General features: G+C 46.5%; 1 protein-coding gene across 15 annotated transcripts in view; it reads left to right on the top strand.

Moving 5' to 3' along the window:
• The window catches only part of CNIH3 (cornichon family AMPA receptor auxiliary protein 3), a 179,363-nt gene that overhangs the window by 120,348 nt on the left and 39,323 nt on the right, over positions 1 to 19,692 (top strand). The window lies entirely within an intron of this gene.

Raw genomic sequence — 19,692 nt, 5'->3', positions numbered from 1 at the left:
ATTCATATATCTGCCTGCAGTCAGCAGGCTGTAAGCTAATCTAGGATGCCCTCAGCTGGGGTGGCCCATCTCATTTTCCAGAGACTATTCCAGACTTATTCTTGTGGTGTCATAGAGAAGCAAGAGAAGTGGAAACACACAAGTGTTTTTTCAAGCTTTGGTTTTCATCAAATCCTGTGCTCAGTTGTGTTCAACTCTTTTGACTGCATGGACTGTAGTCTGCTAGGCTCCTCTGCCCATGGGATTTTCCAGGCAAGAACACTAGAGCAGGTTGCCATTTCCTTTTCCAAGGGATCTTCCTGACCCCAGGAATCAAACCCATGTCTCCTGTGTCTCCTGCATTGGCAGGTGGATTATTTACCTCTGAGCCACCTGGGAAGCCCGCATCAAATCTTCTAGTGTCTTATTATTGGCTAAAGCAAGTCACATGTCCAAGCCCAGGGTCACAGTGGAAGGGACTACAGAGTTCCAAGGCAATGAGCGTGGATCCAGGGAGGCCATTAATTGGTACCATGACAGTGAAAAGTGTTAGTCAGTCAATCATGTTGACCTCGTTGTAACCTTATGGACTGTAGCTCACCAGGCTCCTCTGTCCATGGAATTCTCCAATACTGGAGTAGGTAGCTATTCCCTCCTCCAGGGAATCTTACCAACTCAGGGGTGGAACTGGATCTCTCGCATTGCAGGCAGATTTTTTACTGTCTGTGCCACCAGGGAAGCCCAAATGGTGCCATAAATGCCATCACGTCCTTGCTGCTGCTGCTGCTAAGTCGCTTCAGTCATGTCCGACTCTGTGTGACCCCATAGACAGCAGCCCACCAGGTTCTCTCATCCCTGGGATTCTCCAGGCAAGAACACTGGAGTGGGTTGCTATTTCCTTCTCCAATGCATGAAAGTGAAAAGTGAAAGTGAAGTCGCTCAGTCGTGTCAGACTCTTAGCGACCCCATGGACTGCAGCCTACCAGGCTCCTCCGTCCATGGAATTTTCCAGGCAAGAGTACTGGAGTGGGGTGCCATTGCCTTCTCCGATCACATCCCTACTACTTAATTATCTTATAAACTGGAAGTTTATACTTTTTTGATCACTTTTATCAAAGTCACTCTCATTCTTCTGATAATCAAAAATCTGATCTCTTTTTATTAGTTTTTTGTTGTTGTTCTTACTGTTTGTTTTTCGATTACACATGAAAATGAGATCATACAGTATTTATCTTTCTCTGTTTGACTTATTTCACTTAGCACAATGCCCTCAAGTTCCATCATGTTGTCACAAGTGGCAGAATTTCCTTCTTTTTGTGGTTGAATAAATGTGTTGTTGGAATAGACTCTTGAGAGTCTCTTGGACTGCAAGGAGATCCACCCAGTGCATCCTAAAGGAGATCAGTCCTGGGTGTTCACTGGAAGGACTGATGTTGAAGCTGAAACTCCAATACTTTGGCCACCTTATGCAAAGAGCTGACTCATTTGAAAAGACTCTGATGCTGGGAAAGATTGAGGGCAGAAGGAGAAGGGGATGACAGAGGATGAGATGGCTGGATGGCATCACCAACTCAATGGACAGACGTTTGGGTAAACTCTGGGAGTTGGTGATGGACAGGGAGGCCTGGTGTGCTGCAGTCCATGGGGTCACAAAGAATCAGACACGAGTGAGTGACTGAACTGAATTGAACTGAATATTCCATTATAAACATATATCCTGGAGGAGGGCATGGCATCCCTTTCCAATATTCTTGCCTGGAAAATCCGCATGGACAGAGGAGCCTGGTGGGCTAGAGTCCATGGGGTTGCAAAGAGTCAGACATGACTGAGCGACTAGACATATAAACATATATACTGCAAGTGCTTTATCTGTTCATCTGTCAGTGGACATTCTGGTTGTTTCCATGTCTTGGCTATTGTTAAAAATGCTGAACATGGGGGTGCAGGTATCTCTTTAACATAGTGTTTTTATTTCCTTTTGGATACATACCCAGAAGTAGAATTGCTGGAGCTCATTTATGTGATAGCTGCATTTTTAACTTTTTGAGAAACCTCCAGACTGTTTTTCATTGTAGATGCGCCAGTTGACAATCCCACCAACAGTGCACAAGGGTTCCCTTTTCTCCACATCCTCTAACATTTGCTATCTCATCTTTTTTGATGCTAGTCATTCTAACAGGTAAAGTGATATCTTATTCCTTCCCTTCAGAAATATGGTAGATTGATGGCAAGGTCAGCTAGCTCACGGGTCTGGTTCCAGAGCCCATGGTTCCACTCCCTTTGCATTTTGCTGTCTTGGTCTATGGGAGCTGGTAACCTTGCTCACCTTTTACAGAGCTTCTGTTGACCCCAGGAATCAGTCTCTATGAGTCACTCACCAAGAATGACCATCACTTAGTTTCCCCTGTAGTCTCCATGGGCCACGTAGACCAGAAAAAAGAGGTTAGTCAACTTCTTTAATTCATCCGCAAAGCAGATTCTCGAAGGCTGACCTAAGCAGACTTATGGATTCTCAGTAGTTCTGCTATGAGAAGTCACAAGTCATTGACCGTACTGATAGAGGTCATTTGGTTTTCTGCCACACCTTCTCCTTTGTTTAATATACAAAGAAACTCCAGGTACTTTAGGATGTGATGGAGGCAGGTAAGCAGTTTACAGGTCTGACTGTGAGTAAAAGATACAAGGGAGCCCGCTCTGTCTGAGAGGAGCTCGTCTGGGCTGAGGGTGGGATGGGAGAGGACCGTGCCTCACAGAGGTGTCTGGGGACCCAGGCTCCTCCTGCCTTCGGAGCTCTGCCATCACTAGGGCATTGTCTTGTCCATGTGGTTCACGAGGGCATCACACCATGATGTCATTTCAAGCAGCAGTGTGGGTGGGTAACAGGAAAAGGGCCGCTTCAGAGAAGGGCATGACCTGGAAGCTGTGCACATCACTTCCACTGAATTCACCAGCCAGGTCGCAGGCAAATGGCCGTATCTGGTCTTTTCTAACAGGTTGGGGGCGGGCTATATGCTTAGCTCCAGATCAGGGATTTTATTTCAGAGAGCAGGGGGAACGGATGCTGGAGGATAGCTGCCTTGGTCTCTGGGAGAAATTCAGTCAGCAGAGTGGCCAGTGCAGGGCACTCAGCCAGTGTCCGGCACCCTGGAACTCCAAGGGCAGTGTGAGGTGGGGACTGGGGACGGGGGCAGAGAGACTCAGCATTAGAGGTTGAGGTGACGTCTGGTGGTACCTAGAGGAGCCTGGACATGGTGGGGGTAGAGAAAGGAGCCAGGGAGTCCTGGGTATTGGCCTTGATGAGCGCCAGTGAGAGCAATCTGAATTTCTTCATTCATTCAAGGAATTCATTTAGACCTGCTGCGTACGGAGTCCTGTGTTATGTGCTGATGAGTGTTTGTACATGTGTGTATCTGTGAGATGTGTCGCTTGTGAAGACATCAGTCCAGCTCAATTTTTCTCTGATTTCCTGCCTGAGTCTGAAACCTCTGATCTCACAATGCCTCGCATTACAGTCACTCATACACCTTGTCTTCCACGGTTGATTCTTGAAGGCAGGGATCATGTCCTCCTAATTTTTGTGTCTGCTGCGTTGCCTAGCATGGTGTCTGATTCATGTTAATTAGCTAAATGGATTAGTGAGCATGAGCCCAGCAACCACACAATGGCTTGGATTATTATTTTCTTAATGTATGCAGTAGAATTATCACTGCTGAGCACGGGATTAAGGCAAGTGAAGGAGACCAAAGGAAGGTCTGTGGCAGGTGTGACAGGCTTTGTCTTGTCAGAGCATCCCACTGAGCACAACAATGGATGTTTTGGGTTGGCCAAAAAGTTTGTTCAGGTTTTTCCATTATATTGGCTAGGAAACCCAAATGAACTTATTGGCCAACCTGATGATTAGCGGGCTGGTTCTCAACCTTGGCTGCACGCTGGAATCACCTGGGGAGCTTAAAAAGTACTGTTCCTGGATCCCACCCTCAGCGTTTCTGTTTCAGTGTTCTGGAATGCAGCCTGGGCATTGGCAGGGGTGGAGGGGGTGTTGAAAAAGCTCCCTAGGTGATTCTAATGTGTAGCAAGGCTGCAGCTCACTGAGTTGAAGGGTAGACCAGGCTTCAGCAATGCAGGTGAGGAGGCATTTTCTCTTGCTTGGTCCCCCAGAGTATGATTTAGAGAGCCGTAATTTTCTAAATGGTACCAGAGTAAAAGCAATAATTTACCAGCAGGTGCCCAGGTGGACTAAAGGAGTGAGGGCCTAACTTCCTGCTTCCTGGGAGATGCTCAACCCAGTGGGAGATGCCTTGCAAGTAACAGGCATTTCTCCGTGTGAGCTTTGCTTCTAGCTGCTGCCTTTTGCAAAATGCGATAAGTGAAAATTCTGGTTTTCAGCCCCCGAAATGCTCACCCTTCCAGATACTCATTCTTGCCCTTTCCAAACTGCTGAAAAAGCAATAAACATTTCTGGGTCACATTTCTGGGCCACAAAATGTGCCAGTGTTACCAAATCCTAAGGGTCTCTGATTCCCTGTGGTTGCTGTCCAGTCTCTGTCTCTCCCTACAGTTAGAACCGGGTACCAGCCTCCGCCCAGGCAGGGCCCACAGGGAGAGCCCTGAGACTCAGAAGAGAACTCCTCTGGGCTCCCCGGCTTGTGCTGAATTGATTCCCATGCTCCAGATGCATCTGCTCCCCACGGAATAGCTGTATTGCTGCATTATCATGCTGGCTCCATTCGCAACTTCTGTGGGATTTGTTATTCTTTAAGAGATTTGGGGCATCGGGCCTCCTCCAGCACAATTTCACTGACTGATTCGTAAGCTGTCTCTACGGCACAGACAATTACAAAACACATGGGGTTTTGTTTCATTAGGATAAGACCAGCCAATAGACAAGAAGATGCACTGAATACGGTAAATGTGCTATACAAATGCAAAGAGCCATTATTACAAAGGGACAGAAAAGCCATGGTGTTCCCTTTCTGTGTCTGCCACATGGTCCGAGCAGTGATGAAATTCTGGAAGACAGTGGTCCCCGATTATAGCACAGGGAGGTGGGCGGGCAACACACGGCAAAAACAGCTCTGCTATTGTGGCCTTTCTCATGGTGACATCACTGCCCTTACCACTCAGCGCATCAGCATAAAGTGGTATCACTGGTGTCCTGGTAGGGACTGAATAAGGGGGCCACTTAAGCAAGATCCCCGCTCTCGGGAATGTATACACTGTTCAGATGACGTCAGCAGGATGGACTGATGAAATATCCAACAACGCCTCTCCTATGAGGGTCTGTATAATCCTCTTTGTATTAACCATCACACAAATGTATAACTGTGCTACTTCAAATGCCTTTTGATAGTGTTGATGCCAACTGTTAATAAAAACCAAAAATGAGGGACATTGGATTGTTTTGGAGTATTTGACATTTAAGTTATTCAGTTATTGACGAAATACTTCGAGCCCCAATATTGTGAACGTGAAAGGAATGCAGTGTGGGAGGGCAAAGTCAGAAGGACGATTCTTTGTAAAATGTTTGTTTTCCTTAGTCAACTATAATGTTGGTGAGGGCGGGGCCCTTGTTTCTTGTTCCCTGCTTAACACCTGACCTAGAAAACAGCACCTTTTCAGTAATTCTTTGCTGGCAGAATGGCTGGATATGCTCTGTACTTTACCCACAGTCTTGGGTTTATTCTTGGATTTATTCAACAACTCTGTGAGGTGGCGATGGGGACCTGAGGCCAGAGGGCTTACATCACTCAGGTGGAGAGTGCTGGGTCTGGATTCAAATCCAGCTCTACTTTCAAACGCCTGCCCTTTCTAGTAGTTTTTATGTCTCCATGCACTAGGGATTAAAAGCATGTTTCTCTGCCTTTCCCAGGACAGTTCCATGCATGGAATTTGCAGAGCACACTTGGATACCGCCCTCTGACCACTGGCATTTATCCGTTCAGGCGATCCCCTGTCAGCCACAAGCATGTGTGTGCCCTGCCTTTCTCCAGTCTGACTACAAGAAAGAGGCAAAGGTGTTAACGGGGTGGGCTTCTCCTGAGGCCTGTCTCCTTGGCTTGACTTCTTTTTGCGTCCCCACCTGGTCATTGCTCTGTGTGTCTATGTCCTAATGCCTTCTTCTTGTAAGGATACCAATCATATTGGAACAGGGTCCACTGTTGTGACCTGATTTAACCTTAACTATGGCTTCCTGGATGGCTCAGTAGTAACGAATCTACTTTCCAATGCAGGAGACATAGGAGATGTGGGTTCAATCCCTGAGTAGGGAAGATCCCCTGGAGGAGGAAATGGCAACCTGCCCCAGTATTCTTGCCTGGGAAATTCCATGGACAGAGGAACCTGGCAGGCTACAGTCCATGCGATCCCAAAGAGTTGGACACAACTGAGCAACTGAGCACACACACGTACACACACCCATTGATTTAAAGACTTACCTCCCCAAATCCAGTCACATTCTGATCTGATTACTGGGAGTTAGGACTTTAACATACGAATTTTGGGGGGAAACACAATTCAACCTGTCACAGGATCCATATGGGTACCAGGAAAGAGTTTTTATGGCAGCGACATTCCCTTGGTTAGGAGCAGTGTTTGGCCTTCCCTTGAATTCTGCTCCTTGACAAATAGCAGAGTGAAAGGTAAGCCCCTGGGTTTAGATTTCTGGAGCGTTTTCTTATCACGCACAAGTGTTATCCAGGGAAAGAGAGGGCAAGACTGATTCTTTCTGTTGGATTTTATTGGGTGTTTATCAGAATAAAAAGCAAGCTTGTTCTGAGCAAAGCCTGTGAAGAAGTGCTCCTATCATTGTCCAGGAGAGATGCTCCAAACAGAAAGAACAGGGCCTGGCCTCTTCGAACTGTCACACCCCTTGCAGGGAGGTGCGTGTGGAGCCAGTCATCCAAGCGTAGAGAGTTGACTCAGCACACGCTGGACAAGGCTGGGGTCGTTCATCATTCTAATTAGCTTTGGCTCCTTTCTCCTCAGCGGGCCCAGGGTCAGGACCAAATCCATGTATGCACTGTGAGCATTTACAGAAGGGCCAGTTACTGAGGATGGCTGAAGTTTTATAATTATTGTAGCTATTTTTTGTTTGTAGGACATCTTTTCCCAGGAGATCCCAGGCACTTCCCTGCCCAGAGGCTGTCACTGGGTAGCAGGACAGTGTGACCCGTTCCAGAGCTGGAGGAAGTCATAAAGAACACTGCCCACCCGTAGTGCAGGCTGCACACAAAAGTCACTATATGCACAGCTCTAGGGAAGGTTGAAGCAAAGCAGAGAGTGACAAGGGGGCTTGGGTTTTTTCTTTGCTGGAGGAGGTGAGCTTACCTAGACTTTGAAGATTGGTCTTTAGTGACTTAGGGACAATGTTTTCCATGACAACAATGTTTATTAAATTACTGTATGTGGCCTAGAATATGCCAGATGTCGTCGTGCAAAGCGCTTGCCTGGTCATCTCACTTAATGCTCATCTCTGATGTGGGTGCCATTCTGATGTAGGCATCACTTTGGTCCCCTTTTGCCAGTGAGCATATTGAGGGCAGAGGGATTAAGGAACTGAAGCTAGGACATGCAAAGCCAGGACTTGAATCTAGGTCATCTTTCCCCTGGGCTCAGTGGTAAAGAATCCACCTGCCAGTGCAGGAGACTCCAGTTCAATCCCTGAGTCGAGAACATGCCCTGGAGAAGGAAATGGCAGCCCACTCCAGTAATCTTACCTTACTTACAGAGGAGTCTGGCGGGCTACAGGATCCTGAAAGAGTCAGATACTCTGTGGGTTTTCTTCATTGATGATTTTAATTGTAGATGTCGTATCTCCTTGTTTTAACTAGAAAATGATGCTCAGTTAATTCGAAGTAAATATTAATAAGCTCCCAACTCCTCTCTATTCCTGACTCTCTGACATAACTAATGTTAAAAGCTTGGGTCTCTGCTCCTACGTCCATGCACAAACACAGACAAAAGCACATAAGCACACACACACACATATGTGTACATTCACTCAGAGTTGGCCTTTTGCCTTTTTTCCCCAATAATTGAAAAAGATTTTTTCTGTAACTTTTTCCCCCACATACCATTTTATTATGGACAACTCTCTAGATCAGTAGAGTCTATAGATCTAACTGTTTTAAGAATAATCACAAACTCTCATAGTATTCCACAGTGAAAGTGCAAGTCACTTAGTCATGTCTGACTCTTTGCAACCCAATGGACTATACAGTCCATGGAATTCTCCAGGCCAGCTGGAGTGGATAGCCTTTCCCTTCTCCAGGGGATCTTCCCAACCCAGGAATTGAACCCAGGTCTCCTGCATTGTGGGCAGATTCTTTACCAGCTGAGCCACAAGGGAAGCCCAAGAATACTGGCGTGGGGTAGCCTATCCCTTCTCCAGCGGATCTTCCCGACCCAGGAATCTAACTGGGATCTCCTGCATTGCAGGCGGATTCTTTACCACAGTCCACCCAGTTTGTTCAGTCATGTCCATATTTGTGGACGTTCTGTCTCTTTTCAGTTTTGTTGATTTGGCCTATATCAGTAACTCTGCAATAAACACCTTTGTGTGTTTATATCGCAGGAGTGAGATTATCAGGTTAAAAAGGATATGAATTTGTACTCTTAAAATTTTGCTGGATTACTTTCCCAAAAAGGTTGTGGTCAGGAAGTTGTTCTCACAGACCTGAGCTTCTCAGTCTGGGCAGCACATTGAAGTCTCCTGGAGAGCTTTTAAATTCCAGGTCCACCCATAAGAGTGTCTCACTTAATTAGCCAAGGGGGCACGGGCAGTGGTGTTTGCCAGAGCTGCCCAGGGGCTTCTCATGTTCCACCAGGGTGGAGGGCTTCTGAGAGCGATCCTTGCAGACTCCAGGGTCCTTTCTTCCCTCTCACGTCCCTGTCTCTCCCCTCATCCCTTCCTCTCTCCTCAAGGCCCTCTCCTCACAGGTCAGGGGAGTTTTCACCAGAAGCTGCAGGTAATATCCTTCCCCCAGCAGCCTCCTTCTAGTCACTGCCCTGGTCCCACAGAAACACACTGGTTGGAAGGGCTGACGTTAGCGCTTGCAGCATGTCCCCTCTGGAGAGCCTTCAGGACCTTTGAGAGCCTTCCAGCTCATGCCGATTTGGAACGCTGTCTCTGGGAGAGAAGGGGCTGTGCATCACTTCTCTTTCAGGGCCAGAAAAGCGAGGATGTGCTGCCCTCCTGCTACGTAGGTGATGTCATTTTCATCCCGCAGTCTAAGACCTTCCGTTCTTCCACCTGCATCCCACCCCTTATCCCCTGCAGTATGTGTACCGGCGCAACCCACACGGCTGCCTCCAGAACAGCAGCCCAAGGCCTCACTCGACCACCGGCAAAAGCCAAGGCTCTCCAACTTCAGCCTTTCGTGGCCTGATTGGCACACAGCTCTTCACTGCCATTCACTGCTCACCTTGAGTCAGAATGGGTAGAATGCCCCATGGGCTGCCGTAGGGAGCTTCAGAGCAGCAGTGACTTGGGTGTTTTATACACAAGCGGTGTGTGTGTGTTTGGCAGGGGGCTGGGGTGTGGGTGTGCCTGGTGCTTACCTAGTTCTGCTGAAATGCCCGCGGGGTGCTGACCCAGCCCATGGCCGATGCTGGGGCTGGTAGAGTCCTGTAGCTGGCCACCGCCTTTGTCAGGCCCACATAATTATTAACCGTGATATCTAATGTTTGCGAAGTACTCTGTTTTTCAAACTTGGCTGCACACTGGAATCCTTGGGGAGTTTTAAGAAATTTTGATGCCTGGGTTCCGTCTCCAGAGATTCTGACTTAATTGGTTTGGCATAAATCCTGGGAGTCAGGATTTTTAAAATCTCCCCCCCACCTGGTGATTATAATACGCAGTCAAGTTTGAGACTCTTTGCCAGGCAGGGTTCAGCATTCAGGTTCACTACTGCATGTAAGTGCCCCGTGTGGCCTGGCTGCTGTGGCCCAGTGGGTCTTGGGGCCGACTTCCTCCTTGACCCTGCACCTCCCCTCCCTAGCGCAGGGCTGGGTGGGGTGCACAGACACCTACCTGGTCCTTAGCTCCCCCCAAATCTCCTAGCACCTCCAACAGTCGGCAAAGCCTTTCAGCTGCTGGGATGCGTAGGCTTTTAGAGGTCAGAGGTGTTTCCAGCTCCAAGAAGAAACAGGGCAGCACTTTTCATGCCTGCCTGAACCAAGGCCCTCTCCACAGCGTTTCATAAAATGCTGAGGCCCTGGCCCCACCCTCTGAGTTTCCAATATAGTGGTGAGATTTGCTACATAGGAACTTACAAACATTTTTTTTTCTTGGGGGAGGGAGAAATGTCAAATGGAAGGGAACGTTTCAAGAGTAAAATAATGAAAAATTCATATAGATGGTCTTATTTACAAAGCAGAAATAGAGACAGATGTAAAGGACAAACATATGGGTAGTAAGGGGGAAAAGGGGAGTGGGATGAATTGGGAGATGGGGACTGGCACATATACACTATTGATACTATGTGTAGAACAGATAACTAATGAGGACCTGCTGTAGAGCACAGGGAACTCTACTCAGTGCTCTGTGGTGACCTAGACAGGAAGGAAATCCAAAAAGGAGAGGATATAGGTATGTGTATAGCTGATTCACTTTGCTGTTCAGTAGAAACTAATGCAACACTGTAAAGCAACTATACTCCAATAAACTTTTTTTAAAAGAGTAGTATGCTGCTGCTGCTGCTAAGTCGTTTCAGTCGTGTCCGACTCTGTGCGACCCCATAGATGGCAGCCGACCAGGCTCCCCCCGTCCCTGGGATTCTCCAGGCAAGAACACTGGAGTGGGTTGCCATTTCCTTCTCCAATGCATGAAAGTGGAAAGTGAAAGTGAAGTCGCTCAGTTGTGCCCGACTCCTAGCGACCCCATGGACTGCAGCCTACCAGGCTCTTCCATCCATGGGATTTTCCAGCCGAGAGTACTGGAGTGGGGTGCCATTGCCTTCTCCAAAAGAGTAGTATAATGAATACCTATAATGTAGTCTTCACCAAAAGTTATCACTCACCATGTTTGCTGTGTCTGTTCTCCCCGCCCCCTAGGTATGTAGCTTTTTTTTTTTTTTTTCCTGGACCATTTAGTTGCACATGTTATGACATTTTACCCCTGAATACTCTCTCCAGCATAACCACACTACCGTGATCACACCCAAGGCCATTGTCATCATAATGTTATCTATTAATAACAGTTGTCTGTAGTCACATTTCCTCTCTTTTCCCAAGAAGTTCTTTATGGTTTTTAAAAAACATCCAGGACCCAATCAGGTAGCACACACAGCATTTAGTTGCCATATTTCCCACTTTCTCCTTTAATCTGAAAGAGACTCTCCATTTTTTTTTTTAATGACACTGACTTTTTGGAAGCATCTATGAATATGGGTAATTTTTTAAAGTTCGCTGGACATTTCCAATGGGCAGCAGGAGGGTTGAGGAGCCTTGCACCAGAGGACTATGCGAGGTGATTTCCCCACAGGAAGGTTTATGTGGAGGCTGCCCCTTCCTGCTTCTCAGTCCTCAGAGACGGCTGCCCTGCTTGCTGTTTACAGCCTGCTGCACAGAGCACAGCCCTGCCCCACGATGTTTATTTTTAATTGATCTGGAGTCACCAGCCCCTGTGATCACTACCTTCTCTGGTTGCCCAGCATCCTCATCTCCTCCTTTCCTTTCTCTTCTAGCATCTCCTGTGCCCTTTCTGTGTTTTGTGTGCTGGATTTTCAGGGTCTAATTGCTTGATGCAGCCTCACCGAAGTGGGTGTGGCAGGGGTGTGTCTGATTTCTCCTTCAGCAGCTGCAGCGGGTGGTGGAGAAGTCTCTACAGAGGGGGTGGTTCTTCTTAGGCTGCCTGCTTCCCTGCTCTAACCACACCCAACTAAGCTCCATTCACTTTCCCTCTTCCTGCTTATTCTTCCTTTTTTTTTTTTTTTTTGGCTGAACCTACCCATTCTTTAAAATTCAGCTCTTGTCACCATTTCTGGGAAGCCTTTTGCTTCCTCCCTTTGTTGGAGTCTTGCCCCTTCTGCAGGGTTCCACAGCCCCTGGGCTGATGTCTACCCTAGGGCTTACCAGGCAGCATTGCATGTCCCTCTCCCCGACTAGACCATGAGCTGCTGAAGGACAGGGACGGAGTCTGTTGTAGATCGAACTCCCTAGACCCCAGCATGGTGCCTGCACTGTATGGGTGCCGAGTCAGTGCTCAGTGAGTGAATGGTAATGGAAGTTGGACCCAATTCTGAGACTCCAGTAGTCACAGACTTCTGGGTTAGAATCCTAGAATGTTAGAGCTGGGAAGGGCCTTTGTGAATTCCGGTCCAGCTCCTTCCCTGAAGATAAATGAAAGTGCGGAAAGACAGAGATGCAGTGTCCCCAAAATGGCAGAGTGAAAGCTAACTCTGTCCCCTCTTTACCCTGAGTCCTTTCCCCCTCCACCCACCTTTATTTCATTGGGTTATTTATTCACTTCATATTTCCAAGTCCTGTTGACTTTCCATCATTCACAGATGGATAATCCTTCATATTATTGTCTACCTCAGTATCTAAACTCCAGTTGGCTATCTCTCCCTTCTGACCATGGGAAAGAGAAGTCCGTTGGGAAAGAAAAGTCCGTTTCAATGCGAGTATAAACCAGATGTACTCAGAAGAGTAGATTTGTTGGATGAAAACCAACAATCACAAAACCACTCCTCAATCTAGAATAAAGGCTCTGTGCTTCTTTGGAACATCACAGGGACCCCCTCTACTGACGTGGACAAGCGACAGTTCACCATCAAGTTCGCAGACGCAGTTTTTCTTTTCTCCTTTCTCCTTGTGCAATTGGCCAACCAGCAGTGGGAGTCCAGCAGTGCTGGCTGTGGTACAGCTGCCTGTGGTACATTCAGACTCCCAGGCCCCACCCAGATCTACAGGATCCTGGTCTGGGTTTTAACAAGATCTCCAGGGGGTCTGGATGCACATTATTTTGAGCAGCACAACTGAGACCCCGATTGTCAGGTACAGAGCTGACTGGCCACACTGTTCTTCAGTATTCTCTGAGCGCCTGCCATGTAGCCCTGAAGGAAGGAGCAGCAGGCGTGAACACCTTGCCCCAAAGACTTGCCTGTCCCACCTCGTCAGTTCCCCTCTGCTGACTCATTATCCAGCTGGCCTCTCCCTACAGGGGGTCCTCACTGCTTGCAGCTGGCCCCTGACTTATCCCTACACCACTGCCTCATTGGGTGCAAGTGGCTTTCTCCACTGTCCTTCAGCGTCCAAACTGCTCTGCCGTTTCTCAACAGTGACCACTTTCGCTCGTGAGTAGATGGAGCCCATCAGCGCCAGATTCCTGTCTCTTTCCTGCTCTGCTTTCCATCTTTGTCTCTCAGAGCCTTCTCTACCTCCAGGCCCCTCTCTGCTGCTTCCATGGGTTCCCTTGACTCAGTCTCCTTCTGACTCAATCTGGAGCATATCCAAACTAGTTCCCTCTTTCCGGAGTACCTTCTTTCTCTCTCACAGCTCTTTTTCCCTCCATCTTTAACTAGTCTGCCTTATTCTAAACAATTTCACTGACCTTGGTAACCCTTCATATTGCCAGCCCACACATTTCTGCTTTCAATTCTTGCCAAATTCTGGGAAGTCATCAACACCCCTGCTTGCACTTCCTCATTCCTACTTGTCTCTGAATTCCTTGCAATTTGCCAGATGCTTCTTTCATTCAATTGAAAATGATATCTTGAAGGTCACCAGTCAGTCAGTTCAGTCGCTAAGTCGTGTCAGACTCTTTGCGACCCCATTAATCGCAGCACGCCAGGCCCCCCTCTCCATCACCAACTCCCGGAGTTCACTCAGACTCATGTCCATCGAGTCAGTGATGCCATCCAGCCATCTCATCCTCTGTCGTCCCCTTCTCCTCCCGCCCCCAAACCCTCCCAGCATCAGAGTCTTTTCCAATGAGTCAACTCTTCCCATGAGGTGGCCAAAGTATTGGAGTTTAAGCTTTAGCATCAGTCCTTCCAAAGAAATCCCAGAGCTGATCTCCTTCAGAATGGACTGGTTGTATCTCCTTGCAGTCCAAGGGACTCTCAAGAGTCTTCTCCAACACCACGGTTCAAAAGCATCAATTCTTCAGCGCTCAGCCTTCTTCACAGTCCAACTCTCACATCCATACATGACCACAGGAAAAACCATAGCCTTGACTAGACGGACCTTTGTTGGCAAAGTAATGTCTCCGCTTTTGAATATGTTATCTAGGTTGGACATAACTTTCCTTCCAAGGAGTAAGCGTCTTTTAATTTCATGGCTGCAGTCACCATCTGCAGAGATTTGGGAGCCCCCCAAAATAAAGTCTGACACTGTTTTCACTGTTTCCCCATCTATTTCCCATGAAGTGATGGGACCAGATGCCATGATCTTTATTTTCTGAAGGTCACCAATGATGTCACAAATCCAGTAGATTGACTTCTTCATTCCTATTCCCTTGACTTTTCTATAGTGTGACATTACTAGACACTCCTTTTTTTTGACTTCCTGACACAAGACCCTCTTAATTTTCTTTCTGTCTTGTGTCCACTCATCTCTAACTCCTTTTTGACTCCTCTTCCCTCTCCAAATGCAGACGTTCTTTCATGTTCTGCCTTTGACCTTGTTTTCTTCCTGTTCTATACTAGGAATTGCAGTCAGCAGTCTATGGGTCATATATGGCCTGCCAATTTGTTTTGGTTGACCCTTTTAATATTTTAAGAATCTGAAAATTTGATACAAAAATCTGGATTTTCAGCTTCTTTTGGGAAAATAATTGCAAGGGACCTGGCAGTATTGGAACCATACCCCTTAAGGCAACAATCAGCTGAAGTGAGGTAGTGATGATGCCTTCAGATGGGAAGTGCATTTTTCTCCTGCTCTGTCTTCCTCTTGAATTCCAGGCAAGCATTTGAAGCCATCTATTGAGCATCTTTACCTGGTTCTACTTCTTGTACCTCAAGGAGTGCTAATGAATCACACTTGTCCACCTCTGTGGGTTGAACCAATTGAGAACAGACATGAGTCTAGATGAGGATGAAAATAGTGTCCTATCCATCCAGCTCCATGGATGGTCAAGGTAGCATTCCATCACCTTCAGTAATGAATACCAAAGAGGGGTGGGCTCAAGGCTTGTGTTGCCACTTAAGCAGGCTTTAGACCTTGGCCACATAAACCTACCACAAGTTTGCAGGAGTGGAGGAAAAGAATGAATGAAATTTAGGGACAGGCAGTCCCCAAAGCAAGAGAAGCCAGGCCACACGCTTCCTCCCTAATACTTCCCTAAGATGTGGAAACTGTTGGTTGAATTCCTATTTTATGGGTTGGGGCAGAGAAAGGAATTGAAAGGCTCAGAGTTCTCCCTTTTGTCACCTGTCCATAAACTTACATCTACTTCTGCTTTATTGACTATGCCAAAGCCTTTGACTGTGTGGACCACAGCAAACTCTGGGAAATTCTTAAAGAGATGAGAATACCAGACCACCTGACCTGCCTCCTGAGAAATCTGTATACAGGTCAGGAAACAATAGTTAGGACTGGACATGGAACAACAGACTGGTTGCAAATAGAGAAAGGAGTACGTCAAAGCTGTATATTGTCACCTTGCTTATTTAACTTCTATGCAGAGTGCATCGTGAGAAACGCTTGGCTGGAAGAAGCACAAGCTGGAATTAAGATTGCCGGGAGAAATATCGATAACCTCAGATATGCAGATGACACCACCCTTATGGCAGAAAGCAAAGAAAAACTAAGAGCCTCTTGATGAAAGTGAGAGGAGAGTGAAAAAGTTGGCTTAAAACTCAACATTTGGAAAACTAAGATCATGACATCTGGTCCCATCAGTTCATGGCAAATAGATGGGGAAACAATGGAAACAGTGACAGACTTTATGTTTTTGGGCTCCAAAATCACTGCAGATGGTGACTGCCACCATGAGATTAAAAGATGCTTGCTCCTTGGAAGAAAAGTTATGACCAATCTAGACAGCATATTAAAAAGCAGAGACATTACTTTGCCAACAATGATCCATCTAGTCCAAGCTATGGTTTTTCCAGTAGTCATGTGTGGGTGTGAGTTGGACTATAAAGAAAGCTGATCGCCAAAGAATTGATGCTTTTTTTTTTTTTTGAATTGATGCTTTTGAACTGTGGTGTTGGAGAAGACTTTTGAGAGTCCCCTGGACTGCAAAGAGATCCAACCAGTCCATCCTAAAGGAAATCAGTCCTGAATATTCATTGGAAGGACTGATGTTGAAACTGAAACTCCAATACTTTGGCCACCTGATTCGAAGAACTGACTCATTTGAAAAGATTGAAGGCAGGAGGAGAAGGGGACAACAGAGGATGAGGTGGTTGGATGGCATCACCGACTCAATGGACATGAGTTTGAGTAAACTCTGGGAGTTGGTGATGGACAGGGGGGCCTAACGTGCTGCAGTCTATGGGGTCGCAAAGAGTTGGACACGACTGAGCGACTGAATTGATAAGCTTACTATAGATTTACAGCCTACTCTTTTGGTTAATCACCTTGGTTAATTGGGAGATTAGCTTTCGTGCCACTCAGGTTTACTACCACGTCTGTTACTGGTCTGTGGATTCTATTTCTGAAGTGCTTCATGAATTGCAACTCTCCTTCCCCAGGCCACTTCCTCGAGAGCTCTGGCTCTCCTTCCTTTTGCTAGACTATTGCAGTAACCTCCTAGGTGGGTTTTTCCCTCTGGTCTTTGGTCTGCTCCCTAGCCCTGCTCCTCAGTTCACTCTGCACATAATCGTTGGAGTGATCTAAGCCAATCTTTACCATATATGACTTTTTTATCCAAAGTCTTCTTGCTTTCGTTTAGTCATATCCAACTCTTTGCGACCCCATGGACTGTAGCCTGCCAAGTTCCTCTGTCTTTGGGAATTCTCCAGGAAAGAATACTGGAGTGGATTGCCATGCCACCCTCCAGGGGATCTTCCCAACCCAGGGATCGAACCCAAGTCTCTTGCATTGCAGGCTGATTCTTTACCAACTGAGCCACCAGGGAAGCAAAGTCTTCTTGGGGTCCCAACTTTAGAGAATGAATGACCAATACTTAGCATTTCTTTTAAGACCCTCTTTGATTTCCTACCCCCTCTTCTAACCTTATTGAAATCTACTTCTTTTCACTTATCTGTTCCCCATTTATTGAGTACCTACTATGTTCTGGGGGTTGTGCTGAGTACCATAGATAGATAAGACTGTGACTTCCTTTCTTTGTGCCTTGTCTTACACTGTTTCATCACTTGGATGTCCTCTGTGGGCTAAAATGCTGTCTTTCAGTTTCAACTCAAATGTGGCCTCTTCCATGAAATCTTTAATAATCCACTAAAGAAGTGTCTGCCTTCTCTGTCTGACTGGCTCTTTCAGTGGTCTTCCTACATAATGATGTCTTATTTACACATCTGACTCCTTTCCTGGTCGCAGTCTTCCTGGGGGCCAGTGCTACGTCTTCTTCACCCTTGAGTTGGCTGTGGTCCTATGCTGTCCTGGTACACAGGAGGCACTCTATTGATGGGCTGATAAAATCCCATTTTCTCCAAAGTAGGAAATAGAGCAAACCCAGAGAAAAGTGTCTAAAAACACAAATAAATGAAGCATGATCCTAGGTGTTACTAAATATAGCTTTATAGAGATGAATATGTCGTGACTCATTAAAAACAAGTCTGTTTTGAAATAAAGCAGCACATTGACATTAAATACTGTTTCTTCATCTCTTTTCATTCCTACTGCAACCAGCTTAGTTTTTTTTTTTTTTTAATGTCTTTACTGTTAATAATCAGAGATTTCTCTAAAACCAGATGCCAACTTTGACTGATCTGTCTGTCATAACAGCCAAATTTTTCCCGCTGACATTGCCATATGTGTGTCCCTCCCATCCTTGGAGGCCTTTGATTGTTTCTCATTGCCTGTTGCCTCCAGTCCCGACCCCTTCACCTGGTCTTCTTGGCCCTCTCAGGGGCCTTTTCTAGGCTGTTGTCCTACTTCTCCCCAGCTTGAACCCAGGCCAGCCAGGTAACCCCCCTCCTCTTAGATGCATATCTTCCCTAGACTCTAAAGGCACATCCACTTCTGTGAAATCTTTATCATTTTGGCTGAGGGTAAATTCTTCCACCTGTCGCCAGTAGCAGCTGTTTCTAGACCTGGTTGCTCATCAGAGTCAGATGCATAGCATTTAAAACCCAGATCCACAACATGTATACACTACTATATTTAAAATGGATAACCGACAAGGACCTACTGTATAGCACAGGGAACTCTGCTCAATATTATATGGCAGCCTAGATGGGAGGGGAGTTTGGGGAAGAATAGATACAGTATATGTATGACTGGGCCCCTTTGCTGTCCACCTAGAACTATCAGAACATTGTTAATCGGTTATGTTGTTTAGTTACTCAGCTGTGTCTGACTCTTTTTGGCCCCATGAACTGTAGCCTGCCAGGCTCCTCTGGGATTTTCCAGGCAAGAATACTAGAGTGGGTTGCTGATTCCTTCTCTAGGGGATCTTTCTGACCCAGGAATTGAACCCAAAACTCCTGAATTGGCAGGCTGATTCTTTACCACTGAGCCACCTTGCTATGCTATGCTAAGTCACTTCAGTCATGTCCGACTCTGTGCGACCCCATAGATGACAGCCCACCAGGCTCCCCCGTCCCTGGGATTCTCCAGGCAAGAACACTGGAGTGGGCTGCCATTTCCTTCTCCAATGCATAAAAGTGAAAAGTGAAAGTGAAGTCACTCAGTCATGTCCGACTCTTAGCGACCCCATGGATTGCAGCCTAACAGGCTTCTCCATCCATGGGATTTTACAAGCAAGAGTACTGGAGTGGGGTGCCATTGCCTTCTCCGCTGAGCCACCTTAGAAGCCCCAAAATAACATGGGGCTTGAACCCATGACCCTGGGATTAAGAGTCCCATACTCTACCAACTGAGCTAGCCAGGTAATTGGCTATACTCCAATATAAAATAAAAAGTTTTTTAAAAAAATCCTCTTAGAAATAAAAAATATCCAGATCCAGATTGTGAAGTGGGGTTGGAAATCTGCATTTTTGTGACATTCTACCATAGGATTCTGATGTGCAACAGTTTTGGGAACCACTGACTTTTGGGGTCCTACAGTCGCACGATCAGATCTTACACTGCCTTGTGTTGTATTTATGTATCTATCTGACTTGCCCCTCTAGACTCTCCCCAAAGTCGGGACCATGCCACTGAGTCATCTCACCTTTGGATCACCTGGCAGGATATCTCACTCATAGTAGTTCAGTAAATTGCTCAACCAGTGTTGTTTGAATGCATGCATGCACATGTGAGAGACTTCTTCAGTGAGATGGGACTTGATGGGCAAGAGGAACCTGAAATGCAGACATGAGTTGAAAGAAAGTTCAAGTGGAGAGAGGAGCTTTAAATTTCAATATTTTGTGCAAAAAGCAGATGATCATCCAAACTCTCAGGAGTCACTTCGAAATCTCTTTGCTTCCAGGGTCAAAATATTGCTCACAGATGGAGTTAGTTTCAGTTTTGAGAAAATGCTCATCTTTATAAGACTTTCCAGTGTGTATCCTATTATTTGGTTGTATCATTTCTGGCTTTATGATGAACAACTGGTTGTTTTTAAAATAGAATGTTTCAACTCTTCCAGTATCTGGTCCCTAAGGTTGCTCTGGCAACCACCTTGAAAACTCTGGAAAGCTT

This window comes from Bos grunniens, chromosome 16, assembly GCF_055505025.1.
Source record: "Bos grunniens cultivar Pamir isolate PY7600 chromosome 16, Bosgru_T2T1.0, whole genome shotgun sequence".
Lineage (NCBI taxonomy): Eukaryota > Metazoa > Chordata > Mammalia > Artiodactyla > Bovidae > Bos > Bos grunniens.
This window is presented reverse-complemented; position numbering and strand designations above follow the sequence as displayed.